The sequence below is a fragment of the Manihot esculenta genome, chromosome 14, assembly GCF_001659605.2.
Source record: "Manihot esculenta cultivar AM560-2 chromosome 14, M.esculenta_v8, whole genome shotgun sequence".
Lineage (NCBI taxonomy): Eukaryota > Viridiplantae > Streptophyta > Magnoliopsida > Malpighiales > Euphorbiaceae > Manihot > Manihot esculenta.
In genome coordinates this window covers 7822611-7835027 of record NC_035174.2, presented here as the reverse complement: position 1 = coordinate 7835027, position 12417 = coordinate 7822611, and the positions used below count along the sequence as shown (strand labels likewise).

At 33.7% G+C, this 12417-nt stretch overlaps 5 non-coding genes across 5 annotated transcripts; all 5 read left to right on the top strand.

Moving 5' to 3' along the window:
* Positions 1-1873: 1873 nt before the first annotated feature.
* LOC122721829 lies at positions 1874-1992 on the top strand. Its single transcript, XR_006348614.1, has one exon. It is a non-coding gene; the product is annotated as a U5 spliceosomal RNA (small nuclear RNA).
* A 1116-nt stretch (positions 1993-3108) lies between these two features.
* Positions 3109-3303, top strand: LOC122721827. Its single transcript, XR_006348612.1, has one exon. It is a non-coding gene; the product is annotated as a U2 spliceosomal RNA (small nuclear RNA).
* Positions 3304-8572: 5269 nt separating this feature from the next.
* LOC122721854 lies at positions 8573-8767 on the top strand. Its single transcript, XR_006348639.1, has one exon. It is a non-coding gene; the product is annotated as a U2 spliceosomal RNA (small nuclear RNA).
* Positions 8768-9789: 1022 nt separating this feature from the next.
* On the top strand, positions 9790-9908 carry LOC122721828. Its single transcript, XR_006348613.1, has one exon. It is a non-coding gene; the product is annotated as a U5 spliceosomal RNA (small nuclear RNA).
* Positions 9909-11291: 1383 nt separating this feature from the next.
* Positions 11292-11487, top strand: LOC122721846. The gene has a single exon (XR_006348631.1). It is a non-coding gene; the product is annotated as a U2 spliceosomal RNA (small nuclear RNA).
* Positions 11488-12417: the final 930 nt, after the last annotated feature.

Genomic DNA, 12417 nt, shown 5'->3' with positions numbered 1-12417 from the left:
AATTAATTTATACATTTATTATTAACTTTTATATATAATATTACAAAGTATTATTACAATTTTGAAAGGATAATTTTGATCATCAGTATAAAATTATCTAATATTAAATTTAATTTTATATGATTTGTAAAATTTTTAAACATTATTATTGTTTCAATATTTAAATTCACTATACCGTTTAAATTATTGACATTGTATTTCTAATTTTATAATATAATTATATGACCACAAATCTAATAAAATTTTAGATAATAAAAGTTTACTAAAAAATAAACTAATAGAGTTTTTAATTATTGAAATTACTAAATAATTTTTACATTATATTTTATTACTTTTAATGATACTAACAATTCATTTCAAACCCTCTCAATAATAATAATATTATTATTATTATTTAAATTAATTTTAGTGCTTATATAAATTTAAAATTCAGTCCTATTTGTATTTAAATTGTAATGGAAATAAAATTATATAAGGGGCGAATTACAAATATTATTTTGTGTTTACTTATTAAATTAGATTAATTAATAATTTAATAATTATATATGTATGTATGTGTATATATATAGAGATATACTATAGAGTTGTAGATTTAGTAATATACATTATTTTGTTAAAGAAGTAACATTTTTCATTTAAAATGATGATTTTAATAATTATTTTAGTTTTTTTGTAGAATCTTATTTCCATTACTATTTAAATACAAATAGAACTATGAATTTCAAATGACTAAAATTCATTAAATAATAAAAAATTAGAAAAATTATTTGTAATAGCAAATCAAATTTAGTTATTTATTGTGATAAAATAAATTGTAAGGGATAATTTTGATCAACCCCTTTTCACCTTTATATATATATGATAAGTTATAAATTTTTAATGTTTTTAATTTGTAAGCAACATTTTTATAAAAATAATTAATAATTTTTTAACTATTATAAACCGTAAATAATAATAAAAATTAATTACTATAATTTATAATAAAAATCTAAAATGGTCATATATTTATCTATTGTCATGCATTTTGCATTCCACATGCTTGACTTTGTCTTGTTGGGACAATGCTCTCCAGAAAACCTGAAAACTAAGTGTTTTGAGATAATTTTTTGCAATTACACAAGATTTAATTGCTTCTGTATCTCAAACTAGAGCTAATTGCTTCAGGTAAATAAATTTTCAAAACAATGTGTTATTAATTAATCATATGAAACAGAAGGAAAATGGTTTAAGTATCTGAAACGAATAAATGTTAAGACATTGAATTATAAAGTATAAATGTTTTGAGTATTAATTAATATTGATTAGTTAGATTTGTTCGGGGAAATGTATGAGTTGGGCCTCTTCTCCAGATGAATTCGCTCTTGGCGGTCTTCTCAGGGTTGTGCAGGTTTGAGACCTTTTATGCAGGGAGGCAGCGTCATACTTGTGTCATGAAATTTGGGTTTGAAATCAACTTGGTTGTTGTGAGCTCCTTGCATTGGCTCATATGTATATCAAAAGAGGAAGTTTAGGAGATGGAGAGAAAATTATCAGATCTATGCCTAATAATGTAATACTGTTGCTAGGAACACATTTATTGCAGGGAAGGCTCAAAATGCCTGCTCTGAGAAGGAATGAGTTGTGCCCAAAATCGATACATGCGGCTGGAGGTTACTGAGATTATGGTCTCGTGGAGCTTTTAGAATTACAAATTTCATAATTATTTTAGATGTTAATTAAGGTGTTAACCCAGGTTCAGAAGTGAAGCTCATTGTTATAGAATAAAATTGTCGTTTCTTTGGTTCTTTAAAAGTCCCACATCGGATGTTCATATAATTGGCCGGTCAGCAAGCGCCAGATAAAAGCATAAGCAAACAGCACTACAGAGCCACGCAGCCGCGCGGCGAGCACAGAGCGAACTATTCTTTCGCCTTTTACTAAAGAATACCGTGTGCTCGCCGCAGATAGCGGCATACGCCAATTTTTGTAGGGCTCTCTTCCTTTTGAAGAAGCCCACACCAAATCTAAGTTCAATATTTTTTAATCTGTAGTGGTTAACAAGAAGTGATGCTCGAGCGAACTACACATTAGGAGATCTTACAGGACGTGGTTCTGCATTTCTTTTCTGTAATGGGCAGTTCAGGAATAAATTTCGGACACAGCATCGTTGTAGCCAAAGTGGACATTGTCAAGTTTGCAGTGATGAGCCTATCAAATCAATTAAATGCAACCGGAAGCTTGAATATATGTAAAAGCAATTGGATGCAAATGCCTCAGCCTCTACATGAATAAAGACAACACAAAAGGCATTTTATACGTATAACCACTTTTGATCAATTTTAGGGCAACTTCCCGATAAGTTCTTGGAAGTAAATTTAGTTATAGGGACACGATAGGGTAGTGGAACTTCATAAATTGTCAAGAGCAGCTTATTCTTTGTTGGAGGTTGTACTTCTGTGTCATCCTCGAAAGTACAGTCGAATAAATTTCTGATAGGATACTTGTTCTGACTGCATCTCCTGGTAAGAAATGCACATGGATGTTTTGCAGCACGTTGTTGGTTAGATTACTGATTAAATCAGAAGTTGAACTTGCAGTAGCAGCATCTATAATTCCCAGATGGTTGTCTGAAGTAATTAATCAGAAAAGGGTACTCAAATCAGTCAGGGTACAATATTCACCTGATGATGATGGTATTTATTAAGTTCAAGTACACAGGATAGGCTACAGAATTAAATATGAACAGAAGGATTAACTGTAAGCCATAGTGTAATAGCCATAATTTCCCAATGCTAACATATCATTTATGCATGAAGAAAAGAAAACATCCACATTCACCTATACATGTTGAATTTACTTTGTGCAGAAAATAGGAGCTGTGGCTGAGGCTCCCAGCTGAATTCAGAAGAACTCGCAAAATAACTGTATGCTCATTTGATCTCATAACCAACAATAACAAAAGTAAAAAAATATGAAGAATTGATCATAGAAAAACTCGAAAAGAGACGAAGAGGAAGAACAGACGTAAAATGAATGGTTAGTGCGGACAGAAACCCATATCGCTTGCACATTACTCGACCTCAAGTAAAATTCTCCGTATAAAATGCCGCTGAAGTCAATGGACAAATCATACCTTTCTCGGCCTTTTGGCTAAGATCAAGTGTAGTATCTGTTCTTATCAGTTTAATATCTAATACGTAGGCCATTGGTCTACATGATATTAAATTAATTTTTTTATGGGGAGCTCCATCACAGTAGCTTGCTACTGGGGCTTTCGCGCGTCGCCCTTGTCTTGCACTACTGCTGGGGCCTGGCGCACCTTCCAAGTCATTAGTTCAGATATTTTTCAATGCTCCTCGTCCTGGTTCTATGGTACTTTGAGCTGACGTTGGAAGAAGTATTGAGTTTGTAATATCAGGGTGTTTGGTAGGCCAAGGTTTAGACGAGATCCTTTTTTATCAGTATTGTGAACTTCACAATAAGGCGAAGAAGGATTTGTTAGGATTGCTTTCAGGATGCAGCCTCTCATGTTTTTCTCGCAGACATTCATGCCTGCTCCTGTTGGATGTGAGGAATCAGGTTCATCTGTTCAAACATGCATTGATTTAGACTGTTTAAAATATTTTCCAATCAAATGAAAAAAAAAATTAATCATTTTAAGAAAAATGACATTTTGAAAATGTTATTAAATTTTTTTATATATAAATTTGTTAATATATTTTATTTGTAAATTAAAATTAAACAATAAAGAATATTATTAAAACATTTTATATATAAATTTATTAATATATTTTATTTTTAAATTAAAATTAAAATTACTGAAAATATTTTTTATAAAATATATTTTTTATATTTTCTAAATACAAAAATAGACTTAATCTTCCTAATTTGTTTATATTTCACCAGTCAAATGCAGATTTTTCTGATAATTTATTGGGAAGTATTAATTATTGTAAAGAGCCCATAAATAAGATCTATTTATGAATGTTATGAGCTCTAATGTTCGGTCCAGCAGATGTGCCCGTAAAAACAGCGAACTTGCGTGGCGTATCCATCAGATGCATAACTCAGATAGAAATGCTAGAAACCCTTGTCCAATATACTTGTGCATCTCACCATTTCAAACATGTGAAACGTTCTTGTGGAGGTTACTGGTAAGAGGAGGCTAAACTGCCATTAGAGTTTGTGCATTTATTTTTCTAATGAGACTGATTTAGGGAGTAATTTTGTTACTTTGGTTTTGAGTTTTACATTATTAATATTTGAATTTTGGAAAATAGACTTTAATTCAATTTATGCAATTACTTTAAACCAAAGGTACAATTGAATATTAAATTGAAGCTAAATATCTTAAAAGCTAAGAGGAGGATTAAGGAGAAAGATTAAGTCACAAATTCCACCGGATGCTAAATCGAGAATTCTTTTATAGACAAATGAAATTGACACGTAATTGCTCATCGGAAGCAATGGTGACTTGGCAATTTTAAGCTTTATGAACTCTATTTCGTATCTTAGAGCAGAAATAAATGTCAATTTCATAGATTTGAGCACAAAACGGTCAGTGTCCGTTAAAATCATCACTGTTATGCAATGTATGTAATAATTATTTGAATTAAAAACTAAAAAAAAAAAAACAAAGAAAGTAAAGAGAACCTGCAGATTCAATTAAGGAAGACGGCATTTAAATAAGGAAAACAGCATTTAAAGGAAGCTTACATCAGCTTCATTAATGGGACATTTAAGGCCATTGCAAGTGGCCTTGCAAATGGCCCTTGCTGCTGCCTATAAAAGGGGTGAAGGAGAGCTTTTTCATGCATCAGTTGAGTTGAGAGCTTCAGTTGAGAGAGTTGAGCGGAGCAAGTCTAAATGTGAGTGAGAAAAATAAGAGTAGAAGGGGGTGATAGTGAGTATGGTTAGAATATTTGTGTCGAGTAATAATTTTTTTTTTTTGTAAAAGTTTTATTTAGAGTGAAATTAATATTTTTCAGCCAGTGCAATTTTTAATTGTGTCCCTATTTTTTTCTTTTTTCCATCTCCATAATTTTTGGTTGTAGCTTAAATTGATCTTCCACGTCAGAAAATTTTTTTTTGCCTATTACTTAATTCGAGTGGTGGTATAAAGTTTGCTTGTACACACTTTCTTGGTAAATTACAAGATTGCTAAAACCAAGACAAGATGGTAGAAGCAAATAATGTTGGGGGCATCAAAAAACTCAACAATAATAATTACAATATATGGAAGACCTGAATGGAGTCATGCTTGTAAGGTCAAGATCCCTGGGAGATTATTATCGGGACAGAGGCCAAACCACCACCACAAGATGATTCTAATTTTTTAAAGAGATGAAAGATTGAAGTAGGAAAAGCAATATTTACTATGAAGCCGACAATAGAAGATGAAATGATGGAATATATCAGAGAAGTTATCACACCGAAAGAAACTTGGGACTTGCTTACCTCTCGATTTACAAAGAAGAATGATGCGAGACTGCGGTTGCTGAAAGGTGAACTAATATCTATCATACAACGTGATATGAAAATTAGTTAATACTTTACAACAATAAAAACCGTTTGTAGAGAAATTGCATAATTAGATGGGGCATCCACAATCAGCAACGACAGAAAGAGGCGAATTATCGTCCATGGATTATGGCCTTAGTACAAAAGATTCATTGTCGCAATTCACGGTTGGCCTACATAACCTTCAAGTGACGGGTTGGAGAATCTATTAGTAAGTAAAAAATCTCTAGCAAAACAAATGACTGGAGTCTCATCGAGTACAAAAGAGGTGGCACTCTTCACTAATAGAGGAAGGAACCAGCATCGTGGTCAGACAGGGAAGCAAATGTGAGAAAGTTTTCAATCAAGGGGAGCTCAACAAAGACAATCTCTAAACAATCAACAATCTAAAAATTTTAGATGAAAAACTGGTGAATGTTACAATTGTGGCAGAAAGGGACATTATATCAAAGATTGTTGGTCCAAGAAAAAGTTTGTTGAAAGTAATGCAGCAACAACCAGCTTTAGGAGAAAAGCAACACCAACTAATAGTAGTCATCAAAATGAACCAGAATGGGACCTTCAGGTATTTTTTGCAAGTGCAGAAATAATACAAGAAGAATATCCCAGTTCAGAGGTGATTCAAGTACCCAGCCTCATGGTAGTAATGGAGGAAGAAGAATAAGCTTCTAGTGCTATTAATTCTCATAGAGTAAACTATGAGAAAGACTGAATTTTTTATTCTGAGTGTTCCAATCATATGACAGGAGATAAAGACAAGCTCCATGATATTTCAGAATTCAGAGGCAGACAAGTTGTAACAACCACAAATAATGCAAAATTATCAGTTACCCATGTTGGTAATATGGTAATTGACTCTTGTCACAATCAAAAGCAAGTGCAGCTAGAGGATGTCTACAGAGTAGCGAGAATGAAAAAAAAATTTTTGTCAGTTTCACAATTGATAGATTCTGGCAAATTTGTTGTTTTTGGCCTGAAAGATGTCAAGGAGTGTCAACAAGTTCAAATTATTGATGCACCATCAATGGAAGGAGTAAAAGTAGATTTAATATACGTGATGCTTGCTGAGGAGGCCTATGTTGACAAAACAAGAAACAGTGAGACGATAGACATGTGGCATGCACGACTTGGACATGTCAACTACTATAAATTGAAGTTGATTTTTCACTCAGAGGACTATTAAGTCTTGATGTTCGTACAGATACAATATATGCAGAATGTTAGTATGGGAAGGTGCATCTGCTACCATTTGAAGATTCAACTTTCAAAGCCAAAAGAACCACTAGAGTTGATTCACTCAAATGTATTTGAAAAAGTAAAACAATCATCAGTAAATGGTATGCATTATATGGTTACATTTATTGATAATTATTCTATATATGTCTGGTTTACTTTATGAAAGAAAAATCAGAAACTCTATAAAGTTTAAAGAATTCATGATGATGGTAGAAAGTAAAGTTGGGAAGAACATCCAATGCCTTCGAACATACAATGGGGTGAATACATCTCTGATGAGTTCTCTGCTTATCTTCGTCAATGCAAAATTCGACTACAACTGACTTGTCCAAGCACACCACAGCAAAATAACATTGCTGAAAGGAAAAACGAACACCTTGCAGAGGTTTGCCGACTCATGCTACATGCTAAAAATATTCCAAGCAGATTTTAGGTAGAATACATGAGAATAACAACTCACATAATCAACAAACTTCTACAACCGAAGTTGGGATTTATGTCTCTATTTGAGAAGCTGAGAAAAATGAGGCTCACTGTGAGTCAATTCAAAGTATTCAAATGTTTTGTTATATCTTTGTACCTGATCATCTTTGAAGCAAATTTAATAAAAAGGCAATCAGATGCATTTTTGTCGGTTATGTTGAAAATAGAAAAGGTTGGCGATGTTATGATCCTAACACTGACAGATGCTATGTCTTACGCAATGTTGTGTTTGATGAGACATCATTCTGGTGGATCCTAGAGTACTGTGGCAGTACCTCAATCTGAGGAGATAGAAGAATGGCTGCAAAAAATGTTCGAAGAACCATCAGAAGAACTGCAACAAGGTATTGAAGCTGCTCCACAGTCAATACCACAAGAAAAGTCATGGCAGACAGGTGTTTACTAGCAAACCGAAAAAGACAGCCAATCAACAAGTATGTCAGAAGATCAACCAACAACAGAGCCTTTGTCACCACAATCATCATTACCACAGCTAAGGAAATCAGTCAGGCTAAGGAAGTCAAATCCCAAGTATGCTAATGTTGCACTCATGGAAGATGAAAGGAAACTAGAATTCTATGAAGATGCATCTTAGAAAGCTAAATGGATACAAGCCATGATGGAAGAAGTTAAAATTCTAGAAGAAAGTCATATACGAGACCTAGTTCCAAAGCCAATTGATGTAAAGCTCATATCATGCAAATGGGTTAACACAAAAATTTCCAATGTTTTGGTACAGATTGATTGATTTTTTATGTTGTGGAAACCCAACGGTTTGAGGCTGTTGAATCATCCAAAATTTTAATTGGGCTAAAAAATGGGGTATTTTGTAAGCAAATAGACTGGAGAGCAAACTTGAGTATTAAGACCATGATGATGGGGGAGAACCCTTACCAATGAATTTGATGAGTTGATTCTTCTTGAGCTCATGTTTCCTTCCATGAACCACACCATTATCAAATACTAGACAGGCATTGTAACCCACCTATACCTCCACTTTTTGAACAGAGTAATTGCATCTAGAATTGGAAATTTAGCAAGAATGCAATCAATTACATTATCTGGCAAGTGGCTGATTATATCAAAAGTTGATTCATGATTTATCATCTGTGCTCGATGTTCACCGATATTGTTTACATTACTGGAGATCAACTCTCAAGTCTAGGCTACTAAGGCTTTTGAATCCCAATGCACAAATTAAAAGAGTCAACGGCAGAAACAGGAAACGGAGGAGAAGAAGAGAGGTATAAAAGAAGAGGAATGGTGCATGGTAAGGGAAACCCACATCGTTTCACGAGACTTCATTGTTGGAAACTTGTTATTATAAAATGTAGCTGAAATCAAGTGGACAAGCATACCTTTCTCGGCCTTTTGGCTAAGATCAAGTGTAGCATCTGTTCTTATCAGTTTAATATCTGATATGTGGACCAATGGTCCACGTGATATTAAATTTAATGTTTTAAGAGGAGAGCCCAATACAGTAGCTTGCTACTGGGGTTCTCGAGCGTCGCCCATGCATTGCACTGCAGCAAGGGCCTGCGTACCCTCCAAATGTTAGTTAAATGTCAATTGGTTCTTGTAGATCTTTTTTCGTTTATTAAGGTTGTCATAATGTTAAGAAGTTCTTGCATTTTTCATCATTTTTAGTTTTTTCTTAAAATTATATTTTACTAAGATATTAAGCATGAGATTAATAAAGAGAGTTCATAAGATGGTATATACGGATTTCTTGTCATATGCAGATCAGATTATGAAGAGAAATGGTTGCATGTTTGTTGAATTAGATAGCATGCGATATCTCCAGAGGTTTTCAACTTTTAGGTCTTCAAAAGTCTGATTTGTTGATTTCAACTTCCATGTTATGAGCTTGGTGGACTGCAACGAGAAGATTACCAATTTAAGCAACAACTCACAACCAAGGCAACATTTCATAACATCAAGGAAAAGAAAATGAGAAAACCATTATGTGAGAGATTAAGAGATGCTCAGAACCAAGTTTGAATATTAATGATAACATTGCACCAAAAATGAAAAATAGTTATTTTTCTCAAAACATTTTTTATATACAAATTATTTTTGTGAAATAAATGAAGCCTAAGTCTTAAAAATTTATAAATACTTATACATATGAAATTAAAGCTAGTTTTACAGGTAATTACTAAAATTTCAAAATGATGTACTATTAAGCAAATCAGGAAAAAGAAGGAACATGATATTAGGGTCTAAAATGCATAAATTATTAAGATATTGTAATGCTGTTGCTAGGAACACATTAACTGCAGGGAAGCCTCAAAATGCCTACTCTGAGAAGGAATGAGTTATGCCCAAAAGTGATGCATGCAGCTGGAGGTTACTGAGATTATGGTCTCGTAGAGCTTTTAGAATTACAAATTTCATAATTATTTTAGATGTTAATAAAGGTGTTAACCCAGGTTCAGAAGTGAATCTCATTGTTATAGAATAAAAGTGCGTTTCTTTGGTTCTTTAACAATCCCACATCGGATGTACATATAATTGGCCAGTCAGAAGCGCCAAATAAAACCATAAGCAAACGAATCTTAAAAGTCACGCAGCCGCGCGGTGAGCACAAAGCGAACTATTCTTTCGCCTTTTACTAAAGAATACCGTGTGCTCGCCGCAGATAGCGGCATACGCCAATTTTTGGAAGGCTCTCTTCGTTATGAGGAGGTCAACAACAATTCTAAATCTAAGTATTTGTAGGTTTTAGTGGTTAGTTCAAGACATTGTGAAAGTGAACCTGGAATTAGGAGCTATAACTGGGCGTGGTTCTTCATTTTTTCAGTTTTAATTTCTCCAGTAATTGGTAGTTACTGGATTAAATGTCGTACAGCATCATTGTTGCCAAACTAGACATTGTCGCCAAACTAGACATTGTCAACGCTTGCAGTGATCAAGTTTAGTATCTGTTGTCAAAGCTAACCACTACGCCAATTTTCCTTGTTTGTAGTGTTCAATTTCTTGTAGTTTGTAGTGAATTACAATTTTCCTTAGGAGATCTTGTAGTTTTGAGTGGTTAGCTTCGAAATGATGCCCGAGCGAACTATGCCATTTTCTTCAGCTACATTTTATACTGATAATTTTCCTTAAGATCAAGTCCTAAATGCAACCGGAAGCTTGAAAATATGTAACAGCAGTTGGATGCAAATGCCTCCGTTCTCCATATGAGGAAAGACAACACAAAAAGCATTTTATACGCATAACTAGTTGTGATCAATTTCAGGACAACTTCCGGGTAACTTCTTGGATACTAAATTTAGTTATTGGGATAAGATAATAGTAGCGGAACTTGATAAATAGTCTAGAGCAACTCATTCTTTGTTGGAGTTTGTCATGTCATCCTCGAAAGTTCAGTCAAATAGAATTGGAAGAGTTTCCCAGTTATGCCTCGATTTCTTTGACAGTATACTTGTTCTGACTGCATCTCCTGGTAAGAAATGAAATGCACAATGATCTTTTCCAGCACGTTGTTGGTTTGGTTACTGATTGAATAAGAAGTTGAACTTGCAGTAGCAGAATCTATAATTCCCAGATGGTTGTCTGAAGTAATTAATCAGAAAAGAGTACTCAAATCAGTCAGAATGAAATATTCACCTGATGATGGTGGTGTTTATTAAATTCAAGTACACAGGACAGGCTACAGAATTGAATATGAACAGAAAGATCAATTGTGAGCCTTAGGGCTTAGTGTAATAACCATAATTTCTCAATGCATACATACCATTCATGCGTGAAGAAGAGAAACCATCTAAATTCACCTATACATGTTAAATCTACTTTGTGCAGAAAGTAAATAGGAGCTGTGGCTGTGGCTCCCAGCTGAAGTCAGAGGAACTCGCAAAATAACTTTACGCTCATTTAATCTCATAACCAACAATAACAAAAGTGAAAAAAAACATGAAGAATCGATGATAGGAAAACTCAAAAAGAGACAAAGAGGAAGAACAGATGTACAAGGAATGGTTAGTGCAGAAAGAAACCCACATCGCTTGCACAAGACTCGACCTTAAGGAAAACTGTCAGTATAAAATGTAGCTGAAGAAAATGGCATAATCATACCTTTCTCGGCCTTTTGGCTAAGATCAAGTGTAGTATCTGTTCTTATCAGTTTAATATCTGATACGTAAGCCATTGGCTTACATGATATTAAATTAGTTTTTTTAAGGGGAGGGTCCATCACAGTAGCTTGCTACTGGGACTCCCTCGCGTCGCCCTTGTCTTGCACTACTGCTAGGGCCTGGCGCACCCTCTAAGTCTTTAGTTCAGATGTTTTTTTAATCCCCTCTGCCTGGTTCTATGGTTCTTTTGAGTTGGTGGAAAGAAATATGGAGTTTGTAATGTCAGGGTGTTTGCTTTCAGGATTCAGCCTCTGTTGTGTTTGTGGCAGACAGTCATGCTCCTACTGTTGGATGTCAAGAATCAGGTTCATTAGTTCAAACATGTATTGATTTAGTCTTCCTATTTTATTTATATTTCATCGAGTCAGAGTTAATTACAATTAATGCAGATTTTTCTGATAGAAATATTATCTAATTATTGCTAGAAAGCTCAGATAGAAATGCTAGAAACCATTTTTTTTTGTCTGAGCTAGAAACCATTGTCCAATATACTTATGCATCTCACAATTTCAAACGTGTGAAAAGTTCTTGTGGAGATTACTGGTAAATTTGTATTTATTTTGTATTTTATGATTTAAATGAGACTGATTTTGGGGGTAATTTTGCTACTGTCTTTGAGTTTACATTTTTAATATTTGAATTCTTGAATACAGTTCTTAATTCGATGTATGCAATTAGTTTTTTCTCCCACTCCATGTTTGACTTTCAGAATTTAAAGATAATTACAATTACAATCCCTTAATATTATAATTATTTACAATTTTAACTCTCAGTTTTGCATATTTACAACTTCACCTCTCTATCTTTCTCCAATTTTGTTTTGTTTTCCCTCAAATTGTTAGGTGGGAATGACATCTTTCATAAAATGGAAAGGACTTAAAGTGTTATTGTAATACCCAGCTAGATTCCGGCATCGGAATCCCTACCTTCCGGCGGAATCTCCGTTGAAATCTGGAATTCTGATGATGCCAGAGTCTTCTAGAGGGGTAAAATGTATTTCTAAAATGTTTTCACATGATTTTATGGTTTTAATGAAAAAGAAATGGAGTTTTGAAAAGAATAG